This window comes from Corapipo altera, unplaced genomic scaffold (genome assembly GCF_003945725.1).
Source record: "Corapipo altera isolate COAL_440 unplaced genomic scaffold, ASM394572v1 61411, whole genome shotgun sequence".
Lineage (NCBI taxonomy): Eukaryota > Metazoa > Chordata > Aves > Passeriformes > Pipridae > Corapipo > Corapipo altera.
Window position 1 is genome coordinate 3469524 of NW_020884875.1, and position 18205 is coordinate 3487728.

The 18205-nt window shown below is 37.9% G+C and overlaps 1 long non-coding RNA gene across 1 annotated transcript; it reads left to right on the forward strand.

The window, feature by feature from the left end:
- The first annotated feature begins 6 nt into the window (after positions 1-6).
- On the forward strand, positions 7-7791 carry LOC113943273. Its single transcript, XR_003526270.1, has 3 exons — positions 7-145; positions 4968-5212; positions 7688-7791. It is a non-coding gene; the product is annotated as an uncharacterized LOC113943273 (long non-coding RNA).
- The last annotated feature ends 10414 nt before the right edge of the window (positions 7792-18205 follow it).

Below are 18205 nucleotides of genomic sequence, written 5' to 3' on the forward strand. Positions count from 1 at the left end.
CAAAAGGACCGGCCCCACGCTGCGCTCGCCGCCCTTTATGTGGCGGAGGAAGGGCGGGGAGCGCAGCGGTGCCTAATTGGAGCGGGGCCCTGCCCTGAGCCTCCTGGGAGACCCCCCCGGGGTCGGCGGGAGGGTTACGGGGCAGGTAGGGCGGCTGTGGCAGGTCTTGTTTTTGTCCCCAAGGGCCGCGGATGCGGGACCACCGTGGGTGGAGCGGTGCTCGGGGGCAGCCGGCGCTGGTACGGCTTGGCTGGAGAAGGTTGCCTGGGGCAGAGCCAGCTTGTCCCTCCCCTTTGGCTGGTGATCTTCTGGACAGCCCGGCTTCGAGGGTCAGTGGCTGCACGGCAGCTGGGTTATACTGTATGGGAGTTGCGGCTTTTTCACATCTGTCTTTCTGAATCCCTCAGCTTGTAGAAAAGTGCCCAGGGAGCAGCATTTCTAGCAAAACCTTCTGAGGCCTTTGATTATGGCTGGGTGCAATTGCTTACTCTCTTTTGTATTTATATGTAGTTACATGGTAAACCCACTCAGATATGTGTATACATGCATTTCTGATTGTTCCTTGGTAAATAACTGAATTCTGATTGTGCAATGTGAAATCTGGCAAAGTGGCATTCTCCAAAAGAGAAACTTTGCGATAATTACTGCTTCTTCCTTCTTGTCAAGAAAAGGGTTACTTCAGTAATGCAAAGGTTGAACTGTGTAGAAGCTTTATATCAATGATGCAAAAAGGTCACTGCAAATAAGCCTTTACATCATCTTAGCTCTGATGTTGGCAGAGCTATAGGAGTTTATGTAGAACAAATGCCCCATGTGTTGATTTTCCAGGCTTGTACGTGTTCATGCTGTGTTCCATATCCTTCAATGCCAGTACAATGTCTTTCAGAATAAAATTTTCATTCATAAAAACTCCCAGTTTATACAACTAACAGCAAAAGACTAGGAACAGGATTGCTTTGGTAAACCCTTGCTGTATGTTACAGGAGGACTCAGGATGCAATGTGCTGTAAGGAGAGATTGAACCTCCAGCATTTTGTTAATCTTCCAGCCTGCTAAAATTGCACAGAATGATAGGATTCAGAGAAAGAATCCAATTCAGATAAATTTTTTAGGAATGGTAGATATCTTCAGTTTTTAATGGGAAAAAAAGGTGGCTGGCACTTGAAAACTGTTTTATTTGAACCAGTTAGGTCTGAAGAGATTTCTCTCAGGGAGGGGGAAGAAGAGGGGAAGGGAAGGGGAGGGGGAGGGGAGAAAGAGGAAGGGAGAGAGGGGAGGAGGGGAGGAGAGGGAGAGGAGAAATTGTCAACTGCCTTTAGATAGGAAGGGACTGATTTGTAGTTCCAATTTGCTCTCCCTGAAATGGGTGGGAAGAAAACCTTAGATTTACCTGATTTAGCGGTTTGGTGTGCAGCACCTCTTGGTGAGAGAGTTTTTGTCCACCTAGAATCCACATGGACTGGTTAGTGAGTGGCTAGGGCAGTCCAGTCTAGTACTTTAGCTGTAGTTTTATCAGTTCTTGCTCAGTGGAAACTGTAGAGGTTCTGATGGAGACAATTTGTTTTTAATGATTTGATGTCATGTCCTCTATAGGACTGGCTTTTATCCTTCTTCCTGAGTTATCTTTGGTGAGCAATCTGAAGATATGATGAATACCTTCGCAGAATAACATCTCAACTCTTCAGGGCTTCTTATCTGCTAATAGTATATCCCACACTTAATGCTGAATTGGAGGGAAACAATTATTAAACTACTCCTGAGGAAGCTGTTTTTTTCTATACTCATAGTACAAGATACAGAAGCCACAACGCAATGGAAGGGAGAAAGGCAAAGAGGAAGCAGAATTTAGAGGAACCAGTCAAGCAAACCAAGCAGCCCTTTAAGGGTTTCAGTGCTCCAGAGTTTGCCATACCATGATAATGTGCTAGTATTAGATTATTCCCGAAGTACTCTGGATGGATTTGGTAGATCATTAAAAGTGAGAGATTTCAGAAATTATAAAGTTAGTGATAATAATGGTAAAGTAGAATACTGGGGATATTAAAAAAAAGAAAAATTAGCTGTCATATTTTTTTGCGTTTGGAAACAGGAAATTTTCAGGAAAAGTATTTCTATTTAGATTGTACATACTAAGACTAATCTGCTTTACTTATTAACATCCAGCATATTTTCCTCTTCTCTCTTGAGCTAATTCTTTTCTCTCACTTCCATAGAAAAACTTTGACTTATTCTCACAAGGTAATTACTTGGTAGTTGTGACAGTTGTTTTGGAACAAGGACTCATCTATTGAACCATACTCTGGCTTATAAGAAAACTTATGTTTAATAAAGCCTCTGATACTGGGAAATTGCTGGTTTATTCAGCTAGAAGGTCTCTGCCAAATTTTTTCATAACAAAACGAAAGTAAATGAAACTCTGAAAGCTGATGTGATATACAGAAGAAAAATCTGGATGGTAGTTTGTACTTTTACAGCTGCTCTTCACTAACAACAAAGTTTTGTGTTCTCAAAGCTTAGTCTTTAGTATTCATTTATTTCCGTTAATAACTAAACCAATAAAATAACCAAAGGACATACACAATCCAGCAGTTTCTTGTCTGGAGGTTTACTTTTTATAAAAGCCACTCAAATTCTGAAAAGGTAATTAAATGTATGTGAGAAGAACTGAGAAAAAGAAGCAAACAGTCAAAAGAGCCTGAAAACCTTTTGAGGTGGAAGTTTAGAGACATTTCATGGATGGGGTTTAACAACTTTCAATATCTGAAGCTGAATCATCAAGACTTGCTAGGTTCCAGGTAGATTTTTCCAACATTAAAGGACTTTAATGAGGAGACTTTTTTTATGGATATGAAATTTTTAATTGTAAAAGTAGGAAAACAAATAGTGGTAAATAGGAGTCACAATTTAGAATTACTTCAGAAATAAGTCTTGCAAGGTGTCCAGGAGGTAATTTTGCAAGGCCAGGAGATAACGTGGTACTAATCTGTGGACCACTATCAAACAGATGTGCCACAAGAGATGTTATGCAACACCTCCATGGGTTCCCCAGTCTGCGGTAACAGATTATAATAAAATTTAAAAACCCAATGTAGAATGCATATGTTTCTGAAAGCCAAGGAACTATACTAAATACCTGTGGAAGACTACAAACCAGAATTTTATTTTCTTCTCCAAACATTTATTTTTTGCTTGTCCTTAAAGGATTTAACTAAGTGGACCTCTTGGCTGGATTTAAAACTACAGGCCAGATTATGCAATCCTCATACACTGCAATTAGTTACTCTGCACTGAGTCTGCATCCTGCTGAGTGGCTGTAAATCCAAGTATCTCCTGCTACCTTCTCAAAGGCATTTTGCAAGATTAATCATATAATCTCTATTGAGAATTCTGCCATTTATCAAATGTTTAATGTTGTATACGAAACAAAAACTGGGGCTATAATGCTTTAGGAAGATATATTTTGAAGATCTTAGCTTGCTGCTACTATGAATTACTGAGCTTGTTGATATTGATCATATAAAATCATAAACTGTTACTGTGCAGGTTTGCAGATTATGCAGTATGACTCTGCTCAGAAAAGGCTTTGTTCACATGGCAAACACAACATCATAAGGAACTGGCATCCAAAAATTAAGCCAAGCAAGATTTTTTGGACAGAGTTCTTTCTGCCACCAGCCTCTGCTTTCTGATGTCTGAACAAAAATGACATTTTGAAAATGAAAAATATAATGTAAAAAACCAGTCTTTTGTTAAAAATACAATTTAAAGTGAAAACTTACCTGCAGACAACTAAAAAATTGTCTATGATCTGTTAAGCGTAAAAATAAAGTTCAGCATGATAAGAATGCGTACCATCTCATCACAAGGTTTGCTTTGCAAGCTGTTGCTTCAAAATATGCAGAAGATATTTTAAATGTCTCAAACAGGACCAGACTTCGAGGGAGGCAGTATCTTTCATTACAATAAGGTAGCTGCAAAAAATAAGCCAGGCTCTGATTTGAATACAATTTGAAAACAATTACTCTAAATCTGAATACAATTTGAGAACAATTGGTCTAATTGTAATTATGCTGAAGGCATGCAGTCTTACCTACTGCTTTAATATCAGCAAAAAGATCACCTTTGATAAGTCTGTCTTTTTTATGAATTCTTCATTTTCCTTTCAAACTTTTGAAAATAGCTTCTCTTCTGTGGCAACAATAAAAAAATCATAAGAACCCTTTTATACAGTGAACTATATAAGATGGTATACTCAATTCTGCTGCAGTGCCTGCTCAATGATCAGCTATAAGCAGGAGCACTAAGTTGTCTGGTGAACCAGGCCTTGCTTATGTCATTGAAATTGGGCTTCTTGGAGTAATTAATGTGTGAATGCTTTTCTGCATTTTTTGTGGGTATGGTGGCAGAGTGTAGACTTTGTCTTATCCATATTACCTTTTTTATGGGTTTCCTGGGCTGTGGGGTTTTGTAGGTTTGGATTTTTGTTTGTTTGTTTGTTTTTTGGGGTTCCCCTCCCCCCCCCCCCCATAGTTGACAGAAATATATTTTCTCCAAAAATTTTTTTTTAATTTGGAAATATGAAATATGTTAGTAGTTTTGAAGATAAGACCTGAAGATAAGGCAGCATAAAATAAGTAACAAGTAAAGTGGCCTAAGCCTTATTGATTATATTCCTGGTGGAGAGAGGTCATTCAAGTTAAACACCATGCCATTTGTTTATGAGGCGGTTTCAGTAAACTTTAGAAACTCTGACAGCATCCTTTTACTTTCATCACTGTTTTTCCTATATGTATTATTTTTGAAAGAAAAAAATGGGGTTCAATGAAAGAAAGGGGGGAAGCTATGTAACTAAAAGCATTATTTGTAATTCCAAAATCGTGAGATTTTAAACAGTTTTTATTAATCTTTTGCTATTTAATTCTTTTGTCTCTTAAATAAAAGCTAAGAGGTTTTTTTTCTGATGACAGGACTTCTGCCACCAGTGAGGGAGCAGACGTATGAAGAAAAAGGATTGCAAAAGCCATGAGACAATCTTCAGCACTTTTACTGACTGCAGAGTCATCAGCCAAAACTGCACAACTGAGAGGAACTTTGATCACATTAAAACTTTGCAGAATGCAGGTAAAATATGTTCCTGTCCTCATTAGTGCAGAGGGAGAGACCTCACTCCATGTGCATTGGGAGCACCTAACAGTAGAGATTTTGAATGAGAGTATTCACTCCTAAAATTTAACAATCCATATACATGTTGGAAGAACCATACCATCTAAGACAGCACAACCAAATGTATCCTGGAATCTCCATACTACAGGAATATATCCATGTTTATTGTACCATACTCTTCCTATAGAGAAGACAAAATTCCTGAAGAAATTTTCTGAAGAGAAAATTCAATTTCAAGGTTTACCAAAGTGATAATTCAAATGCAATGTTTATTTAACAGATACAGAACTATTTAAATACTCTCTGAAATGATGCATACTCAGAACTGAACGGCTTACTACTTTAATTTAAAAAAAGGATGTTGGTCCAGAGAGAGGTGGTCTTAGATATTTCTCTTCATGTGTAAAGGAAAACACTATTTTAACACAAAACAGTCTGCAAACATTTTTAGTTCTCTGTGTATGGAAGAGCTGTTTTCCAGTCTGCAAATATTTTGTTCGGAGAAGTGGAAACATCAGGCAGCAGAGTTCAGACAAAGGAAGGAAAGCTATCAGAACTCTAATAAAGGAAATTACTTGTCTGCTACAATAAGGATGATTATAAGGCTTTGCATATAAAAAATTTGTGGAATACTTATTTGTTTTCCCTCGTTTGCTTTTTCAGGCTGAATATGCATCATAATCCTACAGTTTCTCTGATGCCTAAAGCAACATACATGCTTTACTTCTGCATAGGAATAATTTTCATTCAGAGCTGTAAACTACTTCATTAGAAGTATCCAATGGGATCTGTGAGACAGAAGTTGTTGGGCTGTGGGACAGTCATCTCATTTTAGTCCTATTAAAACATAAATTTTATTTGACACTGGTAATAATACAGTTAAAATGGCTTTTTCAGCTGAGCTTATGTCACACCAGAAGAGTTCAAAGATGAACTTCTGGTTGTGACTTTCTAACAGCAGATTTGCTCTGCAACATGTTTCCATTATATTACAACTTGGACAATATTTCCAGAGACAAAACACATATATTTTTAAGTTAAAGTAGCCTAAAATATATTAGTGTGTAGAATGTGAGTTTCACAGTGAAAAAGAACAGTCCTAACTAGTTTTTAATTTTAGGTCTGATTCAGCAATTGTTAATATATTTCCAAATACTTCTGTGCTCAGTAAACTGTGGGAGGATTATGCAAAGATAACATATCCTAATTAAGTTTTACCTTGCAATAAAACAATTAATAAAAAAATTGTTCATGAAGAGAAGAATGTGCACAATCAGTAGTGAAAGATCTATAGATGTAATGTAAAATTTTTTTAACAATAACTGAGATCAACTTATCCTGGCTGATCTATGAAATTTATTTCAGGTTTTGTAAACCTCACAAATGCCAGGAAAAAAAATAAAGCATCTTTTTGTTCTTTATTGTTCAGCTTCCCCTGTAGCATGTTTTACGTTCTTCTGGTTGTGAGAGTTACTGGAACCATCTGCAAAATGCACTGTAGAATTTCAATTTCTAGTGTAAGAATTAGTTTGTTGTAATTCTTGGATTTTTATTAATTCAGCCACAATTAGAATTAGTACCGCTAAGATAGTTTTTTTAGAAGAAAAAAATAATTTTGTTTGGTTTTTAAATAACTCTGATAAGAAGAATAATAAATTACACCTGACAGTGGTAAGACTTAAGAAAACCTACTGCTAAGGGTTGCATAATTATTTAATGGAAAATTAGGTGTCAGATAAAAATGCAAAACAGTCTACTGTGAAAATGTTGGGTCATTCTTATTAAGTTTACTTATATTCCTCAGACTAGACACACAGTCATAGTGTTTGCAACAAGTCTGTCACAGGGAAATGAGATCTCTCCATGTGGACCCTATTCCCATGCTTGACAACATTTAATGTGTTTGTCCTTACATCAGCCCTGTGGGTAGTGTTAAGTCCAGTGAGACACAAAGTAGCTCACCTGAGATAACCCAGGAAAAGGTTTACAGTTGACTGTTCTTCTCTAGCTTTTTCTGCCCTGTGCCAGATTCTTTTTGATTCTCAGAATCAAGCTGAGCAGTTAGAAAAGGCTACTTGGGGTGCACTGAAGAAATCATAGGCATTCCCAGGCTGACCTTTATTACTCTTTCTTTCAAAAGAGAGCAAACCATGCCCTTTGTACAGACAGCATATTTGGACTTGGCTTGGGAAGAATTTGAGTTGCAGTCTCTAGCACACAGTGCAGATTGCAGGTAAGTGTGGGAGACTGCAGACAGATGTGTGAACACAGTCATTTTGATGCAAACAAATGTTTGAGCACTTTTACACATTGGCATTATGTTGGAAATTAGATTCCAAGTATGAGTGACCTAAAAAACTGCTGTTCAACACTTTCATTATTCTCTAGGACTTCTGCAAGGTTTTTGATTGTTTTTAGATCTCTAGGGCTTGATAAACAGATTTCCTGAATCTACAGCTAGTGTATCAACTGGAAAACCACTTTTTTTCAAGCCAAAGCTCCTTACAGATGTGTCTTTTTCTAGGTTTACAGATAAATACTGTCTAGCTTTGCTGTAAAAGTGGTGTGCTCACTCCTACATTTGAACTGTCCTGGAATTTTCAAACTGGAAATAAAATTTCAAGTACAGTTTCTTATTGGTACGTACTTCTTTTAAACATACTTGAAGGTTTCATGAAATTGTTTCAAGCTGCTTATAAAGTTATAAAAACAAAGCTTATTAATTCTAAATTGCATCGAGGCTTTTTCTTCTCTCAGCTTCACAATTAAAATGCATCAAGCCAGGAGCAGTGCATGTGTTAATTACATTTTTTAAAGTAATCATTAAATAGTTTTTACTTCACACAGAGACCATGAATTCCATGCAGTAAGTTAATTGAACTTAGTAGTAGGAAAATAAGAGAATAAATCTGTGTTGCAGAAGGCACTGTTAGAAATCTCTGACTAGAGTGGTTAGAAAATACATGATTTTCTTTTCACACACCTTTGTTAGTCACTGTTTATTTAATCTTGATAAGGGGTTTTGGACTAGATGTCCTTTTACAGGTCTCTTACAACCCAACCCATTCTATGATTCTATGTGGGCATTGACAAGCCTTCTGTATCATCTAATACATCCCAGTGTATCAGTACAGCATAATTCATCAGTATTTGTATAGCTTCTCTGCAGCTTCATCCTTGAGCAGTGAAAGAGAAAACAGTCCTTAGGCAGTTCTCATGACAGTGCACTAATTTTTCCAGCTGTTGTGTGCTGCAGAAGTTTCTCTGCCCACTGAAACTCCATGAATTGCATCTTTCATTCCTAGTAGGAAAAAAATTGCCCATTCATTACCCATGAAAACCGTTGTGCTATTTAACAGACCTTTAAAGCATGCTTTGTGATGTCTTGGGTAGAAGCAGTATTGGTGTTATTACTGTAGAAACACAGAACCTTGCAAGGAAAGTGCATCTCTAGATGGGATTGTAACAAGGAATATAATATGGTCCATACAACACTTAATTTTATCTCACTAACAGACTGAGTGATGACTTGTGCAGGTTTTGACTGGGATAAAGCTAATTTTCTTCAAAGTAGCCTGTCTTTCGTATTTGCTGAAAACTGTGTTGATAATACAGGGATGTTGTAGTTACTGCTGAGCAGTGTTTACACAGTGTTAAGGCCTTTTCCGCATCTCACCCCACCCAACCAGTGAGGAGGCTGGGAGTTGCACAAGAAGGGAGGGGACACAGGCAGGACTGCTGACTGCAACTGACCACAGGGATATTCCATCCCATATGGCATAATGCTGAGCATCTAAGCTGGGGAAGAAGGAGGAATGGGGAGTGATGGCATTTGTCTAACCAAGTAAACATTATGCACAATGGAGCCCTCCTGTCCTAGGAATGGCTGAACACCTGCTTGCCAATGGAAAGTGGTGAATAAAACCTTGTTTTGCTTTGCTTGTATGTGTGGCTTTTGCTTTCCCTATTAAACTGTCTTTATCTTGAGCCATGAGTTTTCTCACTTTTGCTCCTCTGATTCACTCTCCCCTTCTGCCGTGGGGGGAAATGAGTGAGCTGAGTTCCTGGCTGGGGTTAGACAATGACATGACCTTTCAATTACCTTATTTCACAATTATTTTTTTTTAATGTACTTTTCGTGCATTTTTATTATCTATATTTTCCTAAAACATATACTGCCTAACATTATGCAACACGCAAGAAATCCACACTTGGAGATTTTCAGAAGAGAAGTATTTCAAAAGAGACAGGATCTTGTAATGACAACTTGAAGTCAACTGAAGCTGAAAGCATCACACTTTGCAATTCTTTTTCTGCCAAGTATGCAGCTTATCTGATTCACAGTATGACTGTCCACATTTAGCCCTAAACAGGCATTCTCTGTAGTTCAAAAAAATTAAACTTCTGGTCTTTTAAAAAAAGGAAGCAAAGTACAAAAGTGAGATCTCTCACAAAAGGACTGAATTTCTCTGGGAACTGAGCAAGCATTTTTCCAGAAGATTTCTACTGAGAACAGCAGGGCTATCAAGTAGCTCTTTTATGTCTCTTATTCAGATAAGACCTTTGTGCAGTGTTTGCTACTTTTTCACTCTTACAACAGAAGCTAGAGAATCTTTATTAACTGCACATTTATTTCTTGCTCTCTTGGTGTTACCTGTCTGCAATATCTTTTGCCGTTTTTTATGTATGTGCATATGAATATTAACTGAATGGAAAAATACATGCATCAGTTGTAGTTCTTATTGGAAAAAATGAGATAGGATATGTGAACATCATCTCCCTAATGCTAAGTGTATACAGTGGATTTTTTTTCTTTATCTCTATTCTTCCTTCATAGACCTAAAGGGGAAAATGCTGTCTGTAGAATACTATCAGAGTATGGACTACAGGCACAAAAAAAAATGGCTTATTGAAAACATACACTGTTTTTCACAGTTATCTCTGAGATAGCAATTTTACTGTCAGTAGACGCTGATCAGAAAGCAGGCAGGAATGTGCTTGGGATCATACTAAACAGTGGTGTATGATTGCTTGCCCTATCAGCAATGGTCAAATTTTGCCCAAAGTCCTTGGACTTCTGGCATGAATGAGCTTCGACTTGAGTGCATGTTTGGGTCTGTATCTGGAAGACAGTGTAGACATATCCAAACCAGCCATGTTTATATAAAACCTGGCTAGCAATCAGTATGCAAATAAGGCTTAAATCAAAACAAAAATCCTTTCTCCAATGCAAAGTTAACTTTTTGAATGATAATGAAAGATTACTGGTAGAATTTCATAGATAACAGTAATCTTCCCTGGAGCACAACCTTGCAGAAAAGAAAACCTGGTACTATTATAAACACAGATGAGAATCTGATGTCACTTCTCTATTACAATAAATAACTTCCTTGTACTTTTTTTTTGTGTAGTTTTCAACCAGTTCTAGAATCCTAGTATGTTTTGTTATTGCATTGGACAGTCACACTTTTACTCTCCAGATTCTTTCGTTTTAAAACCATCTTTCTTCAAAAACATCCCATGCTCGTTTTTCTGAGTTTGCTATTTCTTCTTTTATGTAGGACATATCTAAAAGTATTCAATTTTTTTAAAATGTGCTAACATTATCCATATACAATGCACTCCATATACTGCAATAAAATTTTGACATAAAAAGCTTAGAATGCAACACAACTTTATAATACATTATATAAAGCACTGAATACTTTCATGAAGGTAACAGCATTCACTCATTGCTGAGACAAGACAGTTTTGACTGCTGACCTCTAAGACAAAAGGAGAGGTCATCATTCCCTGGAGACACCTAAACAACTGTGTGGTCTTAAATGTAAAAAAATTTCTTTGATCCTTGCTGGAAGATACTGCATGTTTGGTTGTTTTGAGAGATCTTGGTTTTTTGAGTGTAGGTGACTAGAGCCAGGTAAGATTGTTTGTTTTAAATCATATATTTAGTAATATGTCATAGTCATAACATCAGAGTTCCTAGTAATTGAATTTTACTGACAGTATTGAACCACAGAATCATAAAATGGTTTGGGTTGGAAGGACCTTAGAGAGCACCTAGTTCCAACCCTGCCATTGACAGAGACACCTTGCTCTAGACCAAAGCTCCATCCAACCTGGCCTTGAACACTTCCAGGGATGGGGAATCCTCAGCTTCTCTGGGCAACCTGTGCCAGTGCCTCACCCCCCCCTCCCCACCCCCCAGTAAACGATTTCTTCCTAATATCTAATCTAAACCTGCCCTCTTTCAGTTTGAAGACAGTCCCCCTTGTCCAGTCACTGTATGTTCTTACTGTATGTTCTTGGGAAAAGTCCCTCTCCAGCTCTCTTATAAGACCCCTTCAGGTACTGGAAGACCATACTGAGGTCTCCCCAGAGCCTTCCCTTATCCAGGCTGAACAACCTCAACTCTTAGCCTGACTTCACAGGAGAGGTACTCCAGCCCTCTGATAACCTTGGTGGCTTTCCTCTAGTCTCGCTCCAACAGGTCTTCATCCTTCCTGTACTGTAAGTCCGAGTGGGGACTCAAGGGCAGAATAGAGGGGCAGAATCACCTCCTGGCCATACTGCTCTGACTAGGTTGGTTTTCTGGGCTGTGAGTGCCCATTTCCTCTTGATAGCAAGGTGCAGAATCATGAATACCAGTTGTATGATTAGATCAAGAAGTGTGAATATTTTAATATGGTCTGCATGATTTTTGCTGTTACTTCTGATTATGGTTACATTTACTCAGCTTTTGAAACCATAATTCATCTCTCATGCCTATTATAATGGTAGGTTGGGTGGTGACAGTGTGGGGTCCATTTAAAACACTTAGAAATCTGAGGGGATACTGAATACTGAATGTTGGCAAAGAGTTCTTTTTGTTGCAATCAACACAAAATGAGAAGACAGCCTTAGAAACAATGCCTTGGTTCTTCCTTGTGAACATTAAAGTGCATTATTTCAAACACTTGAATGCCACAATTAACTCTGGCATATCTGCCTGAATACTACCAAGGATGTTCCTGTAATCTGGTAATTACCGAAGCAATGTCTTAGTTATCAAATTCTAGTTTATAATTCCAGAGTTCTAGTGATGGTGATAAATACATGGTGAAAAATTGCAACACAGCTTTTGAAAGCTTTCATTTTTTTTAAGGACAAAAAAAATGCAAAAGTGTGGGAGAGATGTTTAAAGGTTGTTTGGCAGAATATCTTAAATATCTTTAAGTTCATGTTGTAGACTGCATCTAATAAAAAGGATCCAGTGCAAAAGCTAGGGAAAAAAAGTGGTTGTTGTGTGTCTCAATGTTTCTTGGTGTGCCTATTATTTATCTTTTTTTTTTTCCTTGCTGTATCTACCAAAACCTTCATGAATTAAATATTTTCCACATTTCCCTTTATGGTGAGAGAAGCTGGGCCTTGAGAAAGTTGTTCCTTTAGATAAGACTCATGTCCTTTTTCCTGTCTTGCTTGCACTAAGTTCTCTCTCTGTTTACAATCCACCTGTTCTAGATTTTTTCTCAATTGTTTCTTTTGTTGAAACAAGGAATTTATGTACTCGTGCACATAAAAATCTCGTCATCTATCGTTATACTGAATTTTGAACAGCCTATTCAGTACTAGAGTCAGCAGTTTGCATATATTTTTATGCCTGTAGGCTGTCATCATTTGTATCTTCTTAGGTCTCACATTCTCCCTCTCAATAAGGGATTGTCTTTTCTCTATCCCTCAGTCTTGTCCGAATACTCTTCAGAGCTTTATCTTTTCAATAAACTCCCTTCTGTTCCAGGTTCAAGAATGAAGACAGTGCTTTTATTTTTGTACCTGTTTGACTTGGTGAACTTTTTTCGTTGCTTCGATAGCTATGCTTGTACAGACACTTCAGAATATAGTAAAGCAAACCTGCCTTTGTCTCCCTAGTATGGTATTTGAAGTACGTAACCACATACTGCACACTCACTCTCAAGAGTTATTGATACCAACATTACAACTAAATTGCACTTTCTCCATTTACAGTTACAGCAGATACAGAGTTCTGTCCTAGGGATTGACCCTGACCTAAGTTGATAAATGAGAAACTGTGAAATGACATCCTCTCAATGTCCTAAGTGGGATAAAATCCCAAAGCGGGATGGCACTGAGATGGTACTTTTTCTTGCACCATGTCAGCTCAAGCCCCCTCCGTGTCTCTCCACCCCTGCTGCAATAGCTTTTACATTTTTTACAGCATAATTAAAGGTTAATTGAACCAAAGAGGCAGACTGAAAAAGGGCATGTGGCCACACAGTTGGAGCACTCACTGGGGAGTGACTGGAAATAGTTTAATCCCATTTATGTACCTTGTTCAGTAACTGTTCTTGAAATAGTATCAGGAATCCAATTTTTTGTTTCATATTTCAGATTTTACTTTTAGTGTGTAAGTCTTACTAATAATAATCAAGTGTCCCGTTAGCCGGGGCATGTGCCGAGCCCCAGCCTCAAGGTGTTTGTTGCACTCTGGGTAACTTCAGCACCTCTAAGTACCTCAATCATTACACAAGCATTTCATCTAATGACAGGTTAATTAATAACAGGCCTTGAAGCAAAGACCAGGAGAGGCCCTTGTGAATTGAAATCCCTTTCATGTTACCACCGGCCCTGGATTGCAGTGAAGAGACTCCAAGAGCAGTGGGAAGGCCTCACCTATGAGGTGAGAAAGGCGACTCTGGACATTCCCCTGGTGAGGGAATGCCTTGAAAGGGTACTTCAAGCAGCTTCTCTGCCTCAGAGGAGCATCCTGCCTGCTGATCTTTAACTCTATTTCCTGGGACTTGCTGCAGGGCTATCCCCCAGCTGTCCTGCATGGAGCTAGTGTTAGGAGACTCAGGAAGGGAGCTGGTTCTCAGCAGTGCTAAAAGAACCACTCCGGAACACAGAGGCAGGTGTGTGGATTATAGCGTAATCTGCCTAGGGAGGAATGAATGCACGATGCACAGAGACCTTTTGAGTGATGCCTATCAAATACACAGCTCATGGCACTTCATGGCATTTGGGTGTCTGCAAGATAAGGTGCCAGCTAAATGGTGTTTTCAGGCTGAGTAGATAATTCCTCACTGAATGCCTACACGAAAGACCTCTCTTTTCTCTGGATCTGGCCCAGGTTCATACTAGCTGTGGTTTGATTGTTACCTACCTCCTAAGGGTTACATTTTCTCTAAAGGACTCACACAATAATCTGTTCAAAAAAGTAATCTTCCATTGCCTCAAGACAGGCAAACTCTTTTGTTATTGTCATTGTGAAACTCCTCAAAACTGAAGCACTTTTACATGGTTCAGTCTTTAAATATCCTCTTTTATTCTCATTCAAGAAAGTCTAGTTTTGATAACAGTCCAGGATTTTAGTATTTCATTGTAGCTAAAGAAAAAAAGTCCAAGGAGAAATATGGTAGTTTTTATTCCTTAATTTATGTCCTTTTTTTTTCTGAAGTAGAGCAGTGAAATCTTGCTAACAACATATAATCAAAGTAAAATAATTTTTTCTGTAATTTTAGTTTTAGCAATTTTTGAAATAAAAATACACCTCTGTATGAATTTGCTCAACCACTACTTTTAAGCCTCAGTAAGAACTGCTCAAGTTGTACAATAGTCAGCATTTTTGCTATATTTTTATGCATGCAATTTGTCATCAGTTTGTGCCTCTTTAAAGCTTAGCACTGATTTCTTAAAGTCTCTTTTACTTGCAGTGCTCCTTTGTTCCTTTCAAAGATTATTTTTGCTTCCTGAGGCTCCTTGGTGGAAGATAGAAGAAAATATAGAGGCAGGAGTATTATAAACTGAAGCAGATGGCATTTTGGTTTTGGAGAATATAATGAAGCTTGCACACAATGTAAATTGTCCCATAACCGAGTGCTTTTCTTGCACTGTGTTGAAAATCAACCAGACATTTCCAAGAGGAAGGATTTTCACATAATTTAAGAAGGTGTCAGTAAATAACATGGAAATAAACAGAATCATTCCAAAGGGGGAAAACTTGAAGAGGTCAATAAATTAGCTAATGCAAGGAGTTTGGCTGGCTGATGCTTTCTCATGTTTAAAATGGTTAAAATTCTCATGTAACTCAAAGACTGTTAGTAACTCCTGTTACTGAAAACATCAAGATAAAGAGAAGCATTGAGTAGACTCATCTCCAATCAATTCCTTTGGGAACTGTCAATAGCATGATTAAATCAGATTTGACCAATGCATCATGATCATTTGGGGATTGAAGGTGAAATAAGTTTTGTCATGGCAAAAATTTAAATGCCTTTTCAGATCAAAAGGTAGTTTGAGTGGTTTTTTTAAATGATCTCTAGCATAGTGTCAAGACTGTTCTATTTCACCAGAGAAAACTGGTTATAGTTCACTCTGGAGAAGAAATATATGTGCTACTGTGACAGTAACTATTTACTTACCATAATAGACTGTATTTTTAGGGATGAACAGAATGGTATTATATCTAAGAATTCCTGGAACAGGCATCAGAGAATATTAATATAACTACAGAGGCAAAATTAGTGTCTTCACTGTAAAACAATAAGCAAACAACATCTCCTTGCTTGTCGGGGGTTTTTTGTTTGTTTTGGTTTGGGGTTTTTTTTAATGCTCTTACTAGTCTTTGAATTGTCTTCTCTCTTGCAATCCTTCCCATTGTTTTTTGTCAACACATTCTTGGATCACTACTCTTTGCCATGAAGTATATTTAAAACCTATTAATTTTTTATTCATTGTTTAAGATTGTGTTCCTAAATTTTATGCAAAATATACCATCAACCTTATATAAAATACAGAAACAGTTGCCAGTCAGAATTGCATGTGCAAGGGGGCAAAGTGTTTATATCTGATTATGCTGCCCTTCATCAATGTTAAGTAGAACACTTATTACAACCCAGTGGAGCACAGTCTGTATACACAGATGACTGTTTATTAACCACAATAACATAAACCCTCCTACTTGATTTTGCTTAAACTTCAAGTGGCCATATTTATGTTTCTTCAGATATCCAGGGGTGATTTTTCTTTTCCTCAATACAGAAAATAATACTGGGTAGTAATGATCTAATTCAGAAAGAGGAAATCTCATCTATATGAGAAAGTAAAGTAGTTTTTAGAAGATATGTACAGGAACTGGAAGCTATATGGGCAGAAAGAAGGGAGTTATCACAGGTGCTTCCATAAAGTGAGATATGTAATTTTTTTTTTGAAAGATAATATACTTTATCAAAGAAATGCTACTGAACTAGAACATCAAGGTTAAACTATGATGCTAACAGAGGAGAGTCAGACTCCATCTTATTGTCCATACAGTGTCTGTAGGAGACTTTGCTTCCTTAATCTCAAAGAACAGACTTTGACTGTTGCCGAAAAGGTTATTTGTAGGTTCTTTTTGCAACAATTCCTCCAGTTTATTTTCTACCAGCCTGGAAACTGTGCAATCGCATTGTCCATGCCCTTGTTTTACCGCATAATTCAGCTGTATGAACTTTTATGTCTTTCAAAGAAAATCTGTCATTGCTTTTTGTTCTCCCTGCCCCATCCTCATTCCCAATATTGGAGGAAATCTCTGCACAGGGGAGTTTGTCTTCTGCAGGACTCCTTGCAGAACTCACAGCCTGGCAGACAACAGGAACAGTGAAGAGTGTAGGAAATGAAGGCAGCAGAAACAAGCAGTCTTTTTTTTTTCCAGCCCGCAGCACAGAAAGAAGCTCTGGTTAGCTCATGACACTTGCAACTTGTCAGAAGGGGGAAATGGGTTTCAGAACATAGGCATGCACCTTAGGACAGGCAGCTTGCCTCCAGCTATAGAGAGAGCAGCTGAGGGAGTGTACAGGTGCCTTATCTTCAGTTAGCTATCCCCAGCTGTGTGTTGCAGCAATTTTTGTTATTAGTATTAGCTGTTGCAGCGATCACCATGCTGTTGAGGAGACAAGGGGAATGTTTCTTGGAAGAAATGATCTAGAACTCCAGCTTCTGCTATAAAAGCACAGTTGCTTAGGGAAAAAAAGCAACTATATGATGTGAGGCAACTTTTAAAACTAAGCCATCCACCTCTGCTGTGCACTTGGCTTATGTACCTAGCACACTTTTCTTGTTCACCTGTTGTGTTGAACCCCCTCATATTTCCCAAAGCTCTCAACTCCCTGCATCTCTTAGAAGACTCCAAGCAAAACAAAATTGCACCAATCAACCTGATGAGCAGTCCTAGAACTAAAAGAATCTGTGCAGCCAAAAGGCAATTTTTAGCCTTCGAAACTAATGCATACAGAAGGCCTTAGATGTGTAACTGAATAGTTCTGATTACATACAATTAAAGAGCAGTTGTATACACCTAGCACAGTTCCTTTCTCAGATGTCTGTTATTTGCTATTATCACAGAGACAGATCAAGGTGGGATTTAGCAAATCCCATCCAAATACTTTTTACATTTTGTACTATGAAGTTATGAAGCATAAACTTATTTTCTGCTAGTTATTTCTGGATGTAAATCAGACAGTAAGTACACAGAATAATTAAAGAAAGCTGGTCCTCTTGCAAAGTTATTGATCATTACTGTTACATGTTGAAGTGTTTTTCTTTCTGTGTTATCTTACCTCCTTAAATAGGCATGCTTACATGCAGTTACATTCCCTTCCTGTGTTTATCTTTGGTCAGGTGGGCTTCTTGCAAGTGGTTATATTCCCTTCCTGTTTTATCTTACCAATTCAGTGGGGTTGGCCTCCTCTTAGAAGCGATTATATTTTTCAAACTCACACTTCTGCTAAGTTTCAAAGGTTATGCTAACCTTATGCTAGGTACATAAGATTATGCTAACATAACCAAGTCAAGCTTTATCTTATTGTCTCTGTTTCAATACCATTGTATAATGTTAGATGGCCTTCTGCTTTCCAAAACTCACTTTGTGATGAGTTACTTTGTCCTTATATCAAGTGTTTCAGCAGTATAGCTCAAGTGGCATTTTTTAGGACTTCTGATGTGAAGTTACATACTCTGTACTTCAGTAGAAGGTTTAGGTTTTAGACAATGATGTGTATGTTCTCTC